This window comes from Lactuca serriola, chromosome 5, assembly GCF_051521515.1.
Source record: "Lactuca serriola cultivar US96UC23 chromosome 5, Lser_US96UC23_V15, whole genome shotgun sequence".
Classification (NCBI taxonomy): domain Eukaryota; kingdom Viridiplantae; phylum Streptophyta; class Magnoliopsida; order Asterales; family Asteraceae; genus Lactuca; species Lactuca serriola.
In genome coordinates, this window is record NC_136412.1 from 288,353,294 (window position 1) to 288,368,179 (window position 14,886).

Below are 14,886 nucleotides of genomic sequence, written 5' to 3' on the forward strand. Positions count from 1 at the left end.
CAAATTACTTGAAAACTGGGGTGTTACAGCTAGAATTCATGACCTCAAGCCCTCAGGGGCTCCGCCCTGCCATAGCGTCCATCTATGATCCTCAAAGTAGCCGGTGTTGGAGCCTACACTTGTCTCGCTGCGAGAAAGGGATAGTTGGCCTTCACTTGGCCAACCTGATCACAGTGATAGAAAATCCTGGTTCTCGGTACTGGGGCCTGTTGGCGATAATCCCTAGCAATATGGCCCTCCCTGCCACATTTGTGGTAACCCGAAGAAAACCGACAAGCACCCTCATGAACCTAGTCGCACTTGCCATAAGTACGTCCCTTTGTCCCCCATATCGTGAATCATCGGGATTGAACCAATTCACGATAGACTATGACTGAACGGGAACTGGTCACCAGGTTCCACCATTTGTTCACCCCCAATCGAAGGAGGCTCACGACGCACCTGACCTTCAAGTCCGTTGGACAGGAAAAGGTGAGGAAACAACCATTCACATCAAAAATCCATCTCATAGCCATAACCGGGTACTTGACCCCTTCAAACTCTGGGGGATTTGTGTTGTGAAAGTCTTGATACTAGAATGATCCTCTCCCATGAACCCCTGCACCAACAACAGTTACGGTAGCTGTAGCAGCAGCTGTGTCACACCCCCAAACCAAAATGGCAGAAACGTCTGAGGGTGGGTGACTTTATGAACAATATCATAACATAATGAATAATAGTGATCAAAGAAACACAACCATCATAATTATAATTGGGAAAATTACATTGTATCTGAATGTTGTTTGTTTCAATTCCAATTACATTACGCAGAAATGAATAGTGTGGCATTGTAACGTCCATCCTCACAAATTTGTAATTACCTTACTTAACGATTCCTTGAGAATACATGTAGTTTGAAAAAATGTCAACAATTAAGTTGGTGAGTTCATAAGAGTTTTATATGTGAAAAATCTGTAACTTTTCCTTGTAGAATGATAGTGTATGTTCTAGAAAATCCAATATTTTCTTAAAATGAGTTGTAGTCTTAAAAACCCTAAGACCAAAAATGTATAAGTACTTCTATACTTGAAGATAGTATTATGTAGTTTTATTATATAAAACCATTTGAGTGAATGTTTCCCCATTAACCAAATGTATTTTTGATTCCCCAATAAGAGTTTTGTATGTGAAAAATTTGTAACTTTTCCTTGTGGAATGATAGTTTATGTTCTAGAAAATCCAATATTTTCTTAAAATGAGTTGTAGTCTTAAAAACCCTAAGACCAAAAATGTATAAGTACTTCTATACTTGAAGATAGTATTATGTAGTTTTATTTGTATAAAACCATTTGAGTGAATGTTTCCCCATTAACCAAATGTATTTTTGATTCCCCAATAAGAGTTTTGTATGTGAAAAATTTGTAACTTTTCCTTGTAGAATGATAGTTTATGTTCCAGAAAATCCAATATTTTCTAAAAATGAGTTGTAGTCTTAAGAACCCTAAGACCAAAACTGTATAAGTACTTCTTTACTTGAAGATAGTATTATGTAGTTTTATTATATAAAACCATTTGAGTAAATGTTGCCCCGTAAATCAAATTTATTGTTGATTCCCCAATAAGAGTTTTGTATGTGAAAAATATGTAACTTTTCCTTGTAGGATGATAGTGTATGTTCAAGAAAATCCAATATTTTCTTAAAATGAGTTGTAGTCTTAAAAATCCTAAGACCAAAAATGTATAAGTAATTGCAGTACTCGAGAGTAGTATTATGTAGTTTTAATCTTATATAAAACCATATGAATGTATGTTAGCCCAGTAAACCAAATGTATTGTTAATACCCCATGTGAGTTCTTATAACCATGCTAAAACCGTATTTGGCCTGCTGCGACGTTCTTCATGCGCTAGAAATGTTAAACAATTGTATCCCCAGACCTGCTGGTCTAACTTTAGCTAACAACTTAGGTGCGAGATTTTCAGTCTTGTATAGATATTTACACAAGTGTCACGCTCTCTTACCGAGATTCTGGTTATAATACAGGAATATTGTAGGTACTTTGCTAGGTACGGTGAAGACTATGTCTCATAAAATTCTATCAACAAGTTTACATATAGTGTAATGAAAACCCTTTTGTAAGTGGAAATATTACATTTCCATAGTAATTACATGGTGTAAAATAATTTTACCTTGAAATAGTTATTTGTTCGCCCCAAAATGGTAAAATAGTGTTAATGACCCACAACTACACCCATTATGGTTTATCGTAAATGTTTTGTTGTGTCCATATATATATATATATATATATATATATATATATATATATATATATATATATATATATATATATAGAGAGAGAGAGAGTTAGGTTCAAATGTTTTCACTATCTATTGTGTGCCTCTATGATTGATTCTGGACCAATCATTTTAGTTATTTTAAGAAAGTAATTAATGCTTATTAAATGCTGAAGATGTAATTAATACCTATTATATCTTCAACATGTAATATGTATTAATTACTTTCTTAAAATAACTAAAATGATTGGTCCAGAATCAGTCATACATGCACACAATAGATAATGAAAACAAAATAACCTAACCCTATATATATATATATATATATATATATATATATATATATATAAGTTAGCATATTTAGATGTTTTAAAAGATTATATCATATAATTTTACATCTAACACAAGTATAAGAACATTTAGTATGATAAAGAAATTTTTTCTAGTTTTTGGCCTTTTTAATGTCACTAATCGGTAAAAATTTAGTTGTAAACCTTGTAAATTTATTTTTACCCTTTTTGTGGATATTAAGTCAAACTAACCTTATATGTTTAAAATAACACATTTTAGGTCAAATCTCACAAAAATGGTATCATAACCTAGTCATGTCCATTTTTGCTAGAAAAAACCCTTCTTTTACATAAAAATAGTGGGTTTTTAGGTTTTCTTTTTGTAAAACTGTAACATCCGGATTCCCAGGTATGGTCATTTGATTATTTATTTGAGGTATGAGGAGTGACTCGACGATTTGATTCCCTAACTCGTCAAGTAGGATCGTGAATGATGACTTGGATTAATGAGTGGACTCGACAAGTCGGTGAATGGACTCGACGAGTCCATGCTGTTAACAGAAACCCTAAATCCTTGGGCATGTGCAGTATTTAATGCTCCTTATGGCCTTCATTTGCGGCCACCCTTCTAGAGAAAAGAACCCTAGCATATTTGAGCGTGTGAAGTGAGAGATAGAGCCATCTTGAGCCATTTGTAGTGATTTTGCTAAGGAGGAGAAGTAATCTCGCAAGAAGGACCAAAGGAGGTTGTTGTTCTGAGACTTTCAAGCAAGGAGGCTTCACTTTGAGGTAGCAATTTGGCCCTTTTCTTCTTTATTGAGTAGGCTTATGGAATCAAGCGTTTCTTTACCCTTTCTTGAGTTGGAATTAGAAATAGACCTTAGATCTGAACCTTGAGAGGTCCAGAGAGTCCCAATCCTCCAGCTTTATGTAGTCCCTTTTGGGTTTTGGATCTTGGTTGTCAAATTAAGAGCTAATTCTTCAAATAGAGCCATATGAGTGTTGCATGAGCATAAAGTTTGGACCTTTACATGACTTTTGAGTGTTTAAAGGTTAGATCTATAAGTTAGAAAAACAGATCTGACCTCCGAAGGTCATTTGGGAGTTGCCATGGAGGAAACTTGTTGAGTCCATGAGAGAACTCGACGAGTCGATTCAGGTTGCCCCGCGATTCGTGATCAGTGGTAACCCGTCGAGTGAAAGGTTAACTCTACAAGTCGAGTGAGGCCTTAGAAGGATTCAGAAGATGCGCATGAACTCGCCGAGCCCGACGAGTGCACTCGGCGAGTCTGGTCAAAGTTGGACCGTTGACTAAGTTGACTTTTATTGACTTTTAGGGTTTCGTCAACAAATGGGCTTTTGGTTCTTGGAGGGGTAAAATGGTCTTTTATCCTTCTAAGAAATTATAAGGGGGATTAATCTAGCCTTTGAGAGCCATTGTTAATTAGATGACAATTTTTATGTGATTAGGCGGAGGCTAGATCAGTATTCGAGATTCGAGATTTATCCGAGTTACCCTAGGTGAGTCTTTTCACTATACATTACCTAGAGTGGTATCTATGTGCAGACCAGAGGGTCTTATGTGTTATGTGTTATGTGTATGTGTATTTTTGAGATTGATGTACAATGTGTTATATGTATGTTATGTGTTATATAGACTGGACCAGAGGGTCCAACGACTCTTTAGGCCAGAGGGTCCTCGATCAGACAGGACCGGAGGGTCCAATGAGCTAGACCGGACCGGAGGGTCCAACAAGCTACGGGACTGGAGGGTCCCGCTGAGACACATTGACCAAAGGTTCATACCGAGTTATAGCCTCGAGTGGCTTATGTGTTGTAACGCCCAAGATTTTGAAAGCCAAGAAAGTAAAAGAAACCCTAAATTTAGGAGGGACTCGACGAGTCCAAGGAGGAACTCGAAGAGTCCGAGCGGGATCCGAGTCGAGGAATAAGTGACCAACTCGGCGAGTCGGCCGAGGCGACTCGGCGAGTAGGGTCTGTGTGAGGAAAACCCTATATCCGGTGCTTGGAGCCTATTTAATCGCCTCATTCTTCTTCCTAGTGCTCCTTTACTGTCTCTCTCACCCATAACGCCGCACCCTAAGCCCCCATTGTGATCATTCATGCTTTTGGCCATTTTTGAGTGATTTAGAGGAACAAGAAGAAGTGGGAATCTTTGAAGAATCAAGGAGTGGCTTTGGATTCGAAGTTTGGGGATCATTTCAGAGCATTTGAAGGTATTAAGTCGTTTCTCTCCTCCAGATTTTCCTTGGTTATGAGTTTTAGGGCTTTTAAGCCACGTTTAAGATCAATCTCGAGCTTGAGGTCTAGATCTGAGGTTGCTACCTCAGATCCATGTTTGTTTTGGTTTAGAATCCCGTAAAGTATCAGTCATTGAGTGGATTATGGAGCCTCTTGGTCTTAAACCTTAGTTTATGGTGCATTTTGCCTAGATCTCCTTCTCTACACGTAAAGTTTGCAACTTTACGTGAGGAGTAGGCTTGGGAAGAGTAGATCTACGGTTTGGAGTCCCTGCATGACTCGAAAGTCCTCTGCATGTTGTGGAACCGAAGGGACTCGACGAGTAGCTTGAAGATGTGGAGGAACTCGACGAGTCGGATGAACAGCTCGTCGAGTCGGATGAAGATGGGCATGAACTCGGCGAGTTGATTGGAGATTGCCTTGTGCTCGGCGAGTCTGTTATTGGACTCGACGAGTCAGTTCGCGTGGTCCCAAACCCTTCGAGTTAAGACTCGAGTCAGCGAGTCGAGCCAGGACTCAGTGAGTTGATCAGGTCAGGATTCGGGAATCAGTAGACTCGGCGAGTCAAGGGCTGACTCGGCGAGTCAAGTCGCGATTAAAAGGACTTTGAGCATTAGAACTCGGCGAGTCAATAGGTGGACTCGGCGAGTAGCGTTGACCCGGAAGGTTGACTTTGACCAGGACTTTGACTTGGACTAGAGTTGACTTGGTTGACTGCCGGGAAGCTAGCAGAGTCGGAGTTCAGCAAGTGGTCGGGCAGCAGCTAGTGGGACCATCAGCAAGTTCAGCCAGTGCAGGTGAGTTTCCCTTTGTATGAATGGGTCTACGGCCACAATGTCGACCCATGTAGATATGAGTAGAAGACCTGGGGGTTAGCCCTAGGCACAGTATGCTAGTATGATATTCGGACGAGGTCCAACGATAGAGGGCGGGTGCCCAACAGATGGTTTATTTGATAGTTTATACTTGTTGTCTGTGTGATACTTGTATGTGCCTGGTAGGGAGGTGAGTGTAGGCGAGGTCCCGCATCTTACCAATAGCAGAGTGTGGATGGTGTTCCACATCTCAGTAGCATCAGCCCAGGGGCGAGGCCCAAGTTAGGAAAAGAGTGAGAGTGGGCTGGGCCTGTATCTCACTATCAGCAGGAGTATGGACGAGGTTTCATGACTCATCAGTAGCAGGACACGGGCGGGGCCCAGAGATAGGCAAGGCCTTAGAGCAAGAGCTGTTAGCATACGTTTAGCTTATGTGATGTTATGTGATATGTGTATGTGCTATTATATGTTAGTGGGCGGGGTCCTGTGACAGGCGAGGCCTAAGTGAAACAGATCTGTATCCGAGCGGGGCTCAAAGCCAGACGGTGGCTGGAGCGGCGGGGTCGTTGTAGCGGGCGAGGCCCGAAGAAGGGGGCGAGGCCCAGTATGTGCAGTATGTGGTTATGCATGGTATGTGGTAAAGTGGGGAACTCACTAAGCTTCGTGCTTACGGTTTTCAGTTTTGTTTTCAGGTACTTCCGGTAGCGGAGGGAGGAGCTCGAGGTGATCGCATGGCACACACCATAGATTAGTCAGTCTGGGAATGTTTACTCTGATAATGAACATGTGTTTTGAAAACTTATACTCAGATTATGTTTTGGAATGATGTCTTTGCTTAAAGTAATGTTTTATTAAAAGAAATTTTTGGTCTTAAATTTTGGGACGTTACAAGTTGGTATCAGAGCCTTGGTTTGAGGGATTCGGGCATACTCTCGGGTGTGCCTGAACTCAAACTGAGGGGTCGGATAAAAAGTTTTCAAAAGTGAAAAGACAGTTTTGTAAAAAGAATTTTGAGAACGAAAAATAGTTTTAGAAAAGCAAAAAAAAAGAATCCAGAAAGAGAAGAATTTTGAAAAGAGAAAAAGGGGTGTGGTGCATGCAATCAGCCGAGCTCAAGTAAGTACCCCAAAATACCCATACAAGTATATGTTATGATTATCAGTTGATAGAACAGCATGCTAGAATAGGACTAAGGATCTAGGGATGATGCCTTATGTGCCTGTTATTTGTGCTTTTGAGCTGCATGATAGTGCTGATTAGACAGTAGTAGGATAGCATGTTTAGGTTATGCCTGAGTTTATGAGTTGTGTTGCATGCTAGTTCAGATTCTTGCTATGTGAATATGATTGCTTGAGTATGTTATGGTTAGATTTTCCCTTGTCCGAATGCTGCTTGCTTTGTGCATTGTGGGACTCTGAGCGATGGGAGTTAGCCATTAGGTGGATACGACACGCCACATGTGATCAGGGTTGAATAATCTCAGAGTGTTGGATTTGGTCCTATTGCGCAGTTCTTGTCTGAGTCCAACCGTTGTAGGAACGAGTCTTTTACTTGAAGGATTATCTGAGCCTCGTCACATGTGACGGTATCCAGGTGATGGCTAATTGGCATCCCAAGGAGACCTTCAGCAGTTGAGGACTGATTTGAGTTGAGTCATAGGTTCCCCTAGGGTAAGCCTAGGATGAGGTAATGCTAGGAGCAATATTAGTGGATAAGGGACCTGGTGGAGTCGAAGCGATTCCTGAGGAAAGTACGGATAGATGTGGAAGGTAGTATGGCCTCGTACTACTAAAAGCAGAGGATCCGTACTCGATTTGGGAAAGGCCGAGACAAGACCGGGAACCTGGTAGAGTATGGTTGGTCTCGCATCAGTGATGAGTATTCTGATAGTGGTTGTGTTATATGTTTCAGCATGGTGACGTTGCGAGAGAGACCAGCAGGCGGATCAGGCGCCGGAGATGGATCAGGCTCGGGTTCAGGGGCCGAGCAGCTCGAGGAGCGAGTGAGGGAGTTGATATCCGCCGAGGTTGCGCGTAGTGTGCTAGATCAGACTCCTGTGATCTTTGGCACGGTCAAGGAGGGTATACTGGAGATTTTGGATGAGAGGCTGGGAGCCTTCCGTACCCAGATGATGGCTTTGCTGGGAGCGCGTACCTTCACATTTCGAGAGTTCAGGGCCTGCGGGGAACCAGATTATCATGGGGCTAGGGACCCCATTGCTAGCAGCAGATGGTTGGCTGATGTTGCCAACGCTTTTCGTACGAGCAAGTGTCCCGAGGGGGACAAGGTTAGACTCGCCTCCTGTCTTCTGAAGGACAGAGCGAGGGATTGGTGGGAGGAGATTGGTCATACTTTGGGGGATGATGCCGCGTTGGACGCGATGACTTGGAGCGATTTCTTGGCCAGGTTCAGGGCGGAGTTTTTGCCGATTATTGAGGTGCAGCAGCTGGCACGAGAGTTTCAGGATTTGACGCAGACTACTGAGACTGTGGCGGAGATCACCGCCAAGTTCAGGGAGAGGGCCCTTCTTGTACTACAGTATGTCGTGGATGAGGAGATGAAGAAGGCTCGGTACCATGAGATGTTGAGGGATGACATCAGGGAGTTCGTGAGCAGATCTAGTTGTAAGACGCTGGAAGATATGATTTCTCGGGCTAGAGAAAGGGAAATTGATTTGGAGCAAATCCGGAAGAGGAAGTCGGATGAGGTTCAGGTAGCTGCAGGTTCGGGCAAAAGGCCCAAGGGATCGGATTCGAGATCAAGGGATCATCAGGACCGCAGTCGGTGCAGAAAGTGTGGCAGGGCGCACGGGGGCGCGTGCAGGAGTGGTAGCGGTGGTGAGTCTGGTTGTTTCAAGTGCGGTCGGACTGGTCATTTCAGCAGGGATTGTACTGTTACCACCGTGCAGGGATCAGACTTGATATGTTTTCACTGCAACCAGCGGGGCCACAAGAAGGCCCAGTGTCCCAGTTTGTTCTCGGCAGGACGGGTGATGGCACCCGCCCCTGCAACCTTGAGGATCACGGATGGCCATCTGGGCCGGGTGGAGGCACCTGCAGCAGGGAGCAGGGCTTTTCAGATGACGACCTTGGAGAAGCGAGCGACGCCGGACGTTGCAGGTATGCAATTTCCATTTTCAGTTCTTTTATTTTGTGCATGATTATGTTGTTATGGTCCTACATCATTATTGGTATGAGTATTTTGTTTTGAGTGGTTGATTGTGATCGAGTTATATGCCATCTGCATACCTTGGATATTTGTATGGTAGTAGGGGATGTGCTCTATTGAAGAAGGTTTCAAAGGAAGCAGTAGTTGTAGCAAGCGTGGAAGGGATTTGGTGCGTCTTGTTAGTTCGGAGTGGTTTAGTGATAGAGATGGATTGGTGAAATTCCTAGCTATGGCTGGCTTGGGTTTCTCAGTAGATGGATTATGGAATGGTAGCGATGATCAGGATCTCTTTTGAGTATTGAGCAGCAAGGGGTAAGCAGGATCGAAGTGGGGGAGAATCCTCCGAGTGTGCCCAGGGAGGAGCACGCGGACCCAAATTGAGTACATGACCTCCGAGGAGGAAAATAAGTAGTTCGGCGTTTGATGGATTGAGGATTCAGGATTTGGAGTTTGGGAAACTCTACGGCAGCTAGCGCGTGAGATGGTGATGGTTAGTGCGTGGATGGGAATTCAGGTCGAGGATCGCCCGAAGGACTCGTGGGAGTCGGAATAAGGATCTTGAGAAGCTAGTGGCACATGGGTGCCTTCGTATTAGCAGTCAGTAGTGGAAGTGATGTAAGACTACAGGGCAGCTGTAGCATTCACTAGCGGTCAGCAATGGATGGTGATGTAAGCCTATGGGTAAGCCGTAGCATTCCTTAGTAGTTCCGTTAGTGGAGTTGGGGCGAGGCCCTTATCTCCTAGTGATCAGGTAGGGACCAGGATTGGATAGTGGTTGAGAATGATAGGGAGTTGCCTGTATAGCCCTAGAGAGGTGAGACCTTGGGAGAGGCCGCTCCAGGATATGGTTGGGTGAGACCCGTGGGCGAGGCCCGTATGAGATTAGCAGTGTAGGTGAGACCTGAGGGCAAGGTTGCTCAGTAGTATCGTTGGGTGAGACCCAAGCGGGATAGTGGTTAGACTAGTGGGACTGGGAAGTTAGAGGCGGGTGGGACCCGTGGGCGAGGCCCGAGAGTTTTGGCAGCACAGGTGGGACCTGGTAGGACCTTAGTGTCGAGGTAGGGGATCGAGGATCCCGGGATTGTGGCGCCGGAATGGCGCGATAGATTGAGCAGTGCTAGGTGGTTGAAGTTCTTTCAGGAGTCGCTGAGAGCGACTAAGGGTTGTGTTAGGTCAGCAATCGGTGGGAGCCGGTAAACCAGCTATTGATAGGCTTGGTAAGGACCAGGGTGGTCTCAGTATATCCGGGAGTCAGATGAGGAACAACATAATTGCCAGTCAGTATCAGTGCGAGTATGCAGCATATGGTGGGAATTCAGCTGGTTGATCGTGAGGTGCTCGGCACCAAGTTTTGGCAGAGAGGAGTTTCAGTGGTTATTGGCAGTGATGACCCGTGTGGGCAGTAGCGGGAGGGATGAAGTTGGCAAAGGTTAGGACCTTCTCAGAGGTAGAGGAAATAGTTAGTTTGGAGCGTTGCCTTGGGAAGGCAAGGAGCCGCGCAAGGAAAGAGGGGGTGAATCTCTATGGGTTCAGTGCAGTATTCATAGTGTGTCAGAAGGTTTGTCGTTTGAGTAAGCAGAGCTTCCAGGATGTTCAGGGTCGGGATTGACCCATGATTATTATTCGTAGGGGATGGTGTTAGTCGGAATGACCAAGCTGATGGCCAGCGAAAGTAGGCAGCGGGTGTTGGATTAATTGGTGGGATATTGGAGGCAGATCGCAGGCGGTGGGCCATGGTAAACTTCGAGGACGAAGTTTAGTTTAAGTGGGGGAGAGTTGTAATGCCCAAGATTTTGAAAGCCAAGAAAGTAAAAGAAACCCTAAATTTAGGAGGGACTCGGCGAGTCCAAGGAGGAACTCGACGAGTCCGAGCGGGATCCGAGTCGAGGAATAAGTGACCAACTCGGCAAGTCGGCCGAGGCGACTCGGCGAATAGGGTCTGTGCGAGGAAAACCCTAAATCCGGGGCTTGGAGCCTATTTAATCGCCTCATTCTTCTTCCTAGTGCTCCTTTACTGTCTCTCTCACCCATAACGCCGCACCCTAAGCCCCCATTGTGATCATTCATGCTTTTGGCCATTTTTGAGTGATTTAGAGGAAAAAGAAGAAGTGGGAATCTTTGAAGCATCAAGGAGTGGGTTTGGATCCGAAGTTTGGGGATCATTTCAGAGCATTTGAAGGTATTAAGTCGTTTCTCTCCTCCATATTTTCCTTGGTTATGAGTTTTGGGGCTTTTAAGCCACGTTTAAGATCAATCTCGAGCTTGAGGTCTAGATCTGAGGTTGCTACCTCAGATCCATGTTTGTTTTGGTTTAGAATCCCGTAAAGTATCAGTCATTGAGTGGATTATGGAGCCTCTTGGTCTTAAACCTTAGTTTATGGTGCATTTTTCCTAGATCTCCTTCTCTACACGTAAAGTTTGCAACTTTACGTGAGGAGTAGGCTTGGGAAGAGTAGATCTACGGTATGGAGTCCCTGTATGACTCGAAAGTCCTCTGCATGTTGTGGAACCGAATGCACTCGGCGAGTCCTTCGAGTGGACTCGGCGAGTAGCTTGAAGATGAGGAGGAACTCGACGAGTGGGATGAACAGCTCGTCGAGTCGGATGAAGATGGGCATGAACTCGGCGAGTTGATTGGAGATTGCCTTGTGCTCGGCGAGTCTGTTATTGGACTCGACGAGTCAGGTCGCGTGGTCCCAAACCCTTCGAGTTAAGACTCGAGTCAGCGAGTCGATCCAGGACTCATTGAGTTGATCAGGTCAGGATTCAAGAATCAGTAGACTCGGCGAGTCAAGGGCTGACTCGGCGAGTCAAGTCGCGATTAAAAGGACTTTGAGCATAAGAACTCGGCGAGTCAGTAGGTGGACTCGGCGAGTAGGGTTGACCTGGAAGGTTGACTTTGACCAGGACTTTGACTTGGACTAGAGTTGACTTGGTTGACTGCCAGGGGTCAGTTAGACTAAGTGTTGCATTGATATTGATAGCTCGGGAAGCTAGCAGAGCTGGAGTTCAGCAAGTGGTCGGGCAGCAGCTAGTGGGACCATCAGCAAGTTCAGCCAGTGCAGGTGAGTTTCCCTTTGTATGAATGGGTCTACGGCCACAATGCCGACCCATGTAGATATGAGTAGAAGACTTGGGGGTTAGCCCTAGGCACAGTATGCTAGTATGATATTCGGACGAGGTCCAACGATAGAGGGCGGGTGCCCAACAGATGGTTTATTTGATAGTTTATACTTGTTGTCTGTGTGATACTTGTATGTGCCTGGTAGGGAGGTGAGTGTGGGCGAGGTCCCGCATCTTACCAATAGCAGAGTGTGGATGGTGTTCCACATCTCAGTAGCATCAGCCCAGGGGCGAGGCCCAAGTTAGGAAAGGAGTGAGAGTGGGCTGGGCCCGTATCTCACTATCAGCAGGAGTATGGACGAGGTTTCCTGACTCATCAGTAGCAGGACACGGGCGGGGCCCAGAGATAGGCGAGGCCTTAGAGCAAGAGCTGTTAGCATACGTTTAGCTTATGTGATGTTATGTGATATGTGTATGTGCTATTATATGTTAGTGGACGGGGCCCTGTGACAGGCGAGGCCTAAGTGAAACAGATCTGTATCCGAGCGGGGCTTGAAGCCAGGCGGGGCCTGGAGCGGCGGGGCCGTTGTAGCAGGCGAGGCCCGAAGAATAGGGCGAGGCCCCAGATAGCGGGCGTGGCCCAGTATGTGCAGTATGTGGTTATGCATGGTATGTGGTAAAGTGGGGAACTCACTAAGCTTCGTGCTTACGGTTTTCAGTTTTGTTTTCAGGTACTTCCGGTAGCAGAGGGAGGAGCTCGGGGTGATCGCATGGCACACACCATAGATTAGTCAACCTGGGAATGTTTATTCTGATAATGAACATGTGTTTTGAAAACTTATACTCAGATTATGTTTTGGAATGATGTCTTTGCTTAAAGTAATGTTTTATTAAAAGAAATTTTTGGTCTTGACTTTTGGGACGTTACATGTGTTGTATGTGGTATTTTGGGGAACTCGCTGAGCATTTATGCTTACCGTGTTATGTAATATGTGTTTCAGGTACCAGCGAGGATCGCAGGAAGGCGCCGGCATGATCTGTACACACTGATGGAGCATTATGTATTATGTATTGGAGATTTTGGGATGTGTTTTTACTGTGATAACAATTGATACATTTGAGTTTTGAAATTTCTTATGAGATGTGAGATGTTTTAAAAATAAAACAAATTGTTTTGGAAATTTACGTCGTTACAAGTTGGTATCAGAGCCTTGGTTTGAGGGATTTGGATGCACCTTCGGGCGTATCTGAACTCGAACTGAGGATTTGAGAAAAATTTTCATAAAAGAAACAATTTTTCTAAGAGAGTATAAGATTTTGAGAAGAGTAGAACGAAGCAGTTTGTGCGATCAGCCAGCACCCGAACGGTGATTTCTCAAAATACCCTTACATTATGTGTTATGCGATATTATGTGATATGTTATGCATGCTAGAGTAGGCTAGGTACTCATATCTAGGACTAGAGTGGCCTGAATTGTGATGCCATAGCTTAGGAGATTAGTGCTACTATGAGTTCTTTGTGAGTGAATAGGTAGCAGTGAGGAGCTTATGAGTGGTCTATCAGAGGGTATCTTGTGCATAGCGAGATATAGAGTTCTTGTTATCTGGGATCCTAGGAGGAGGACTTGGGGTGAATGTTGATGTGTTGTGGAAGGTTGTATAGGGCCCGTACTACTGGAAACACCGAATAGTGAGCAGTCCAAGTACGAATCCTTAGGGTACTAAGGAACAAGTAAGGTTGAGTGATCGAGTGCAAGAATACTCAAGTGACTCTCTGATTTCTTTTATGATGTGTTTCGGAAACATCATTGTGGGTACGCGCCACACTCCAGAGAGCAGCAGTGTCTGCGATGAGGAGATTCGCAGGATGATTCATGAGGAGGTGGCTGCAGCCATTCGAGCTGAGATACCAGAGAGGTTTGGCTCTATCAAGACCACGCTAATTGAGACCTTTGATGAGCGGTACACTGCTCTTACTGATGTTGCTGTTGTTGCGGCCACCGCAGCCGTCGCCGCTGCTAGGATGTAGGGGGTGACTCATTGTTGTACCGGGAGTTTAGCAACACGAAGCCACTAGAGTTTGATGGGACTCAGGATCCGATAGCTGCGATGAGGTGGATCTCTAACATTAAGGGATGCTTCTACACCTGTTCTTGTTCGGGGCATCTGAGGGTACGGTTCGTGCTGAACCAGCTTCGCTTGGGAGCGAAGGACTGGTGGAAGTTTGTGACGACTGATTTCACTCCAGCAGAGATTACAACGGTGACCTGGGAGAGGTTCACCACCATGTTCTGAGATAAGTATGTTCCCATGTGGAGAGGGAACATTTAGCCCAGGAGTTCTTGTCGCTCAAGCAGGGGATGGAGTCTGTGATTGTGATTACACGGATGTTTCATGAGAGGGCGTTGTTTTGCCATGAGCACTGTCAACCGAGCAGGCACGTATGAGCCGATATCTGAGCATATTGAGGAGGGACATTCGAGAGTTCGTGGCGAACTCGACTTATCGCACATTTTCCGAGCTCCAGGCAAATGCCCGAAAGAGGGAGATTGAGCTAGAGACTCAGGCCAGAGAGGAGGCCGAGTCTCATAGGAGGGACAGGCGACAGGTGCAGTCGCATTCGGCAGCGAAACGGGAAAAGCCCACTGATTCGAGATCTGGGGGTCAGAAGGGCCGCACTTGTGGGAAGTGCGGCAATAGCCATGAGGGAGTATGCAGAGCAGGGGTGTGCTACAAGTGTGGGAAGGAGGGGCATTTCGCGAGGGATTTCCCGAAGGGATTTGCAGTTTGCTTTCACTGCAACCAGACCGGTCATCGGAAGGCCAAGTGCCCGCAGTTACTTCAGGGATCAACATAGGGATCTGCACCTGCTGCTAGAGCTACCAAGGTCCGGCCAGCGAAGGCCGAGGCACTGAAGGCTCACGGGAGAGCCTTCCAGTTGATAGCGGAGGAGGTCCGTGCAGCACCTGACGTCTTGGTTGGTATGCATCCTTTTATTTTCTATTGCTGAGTTTGA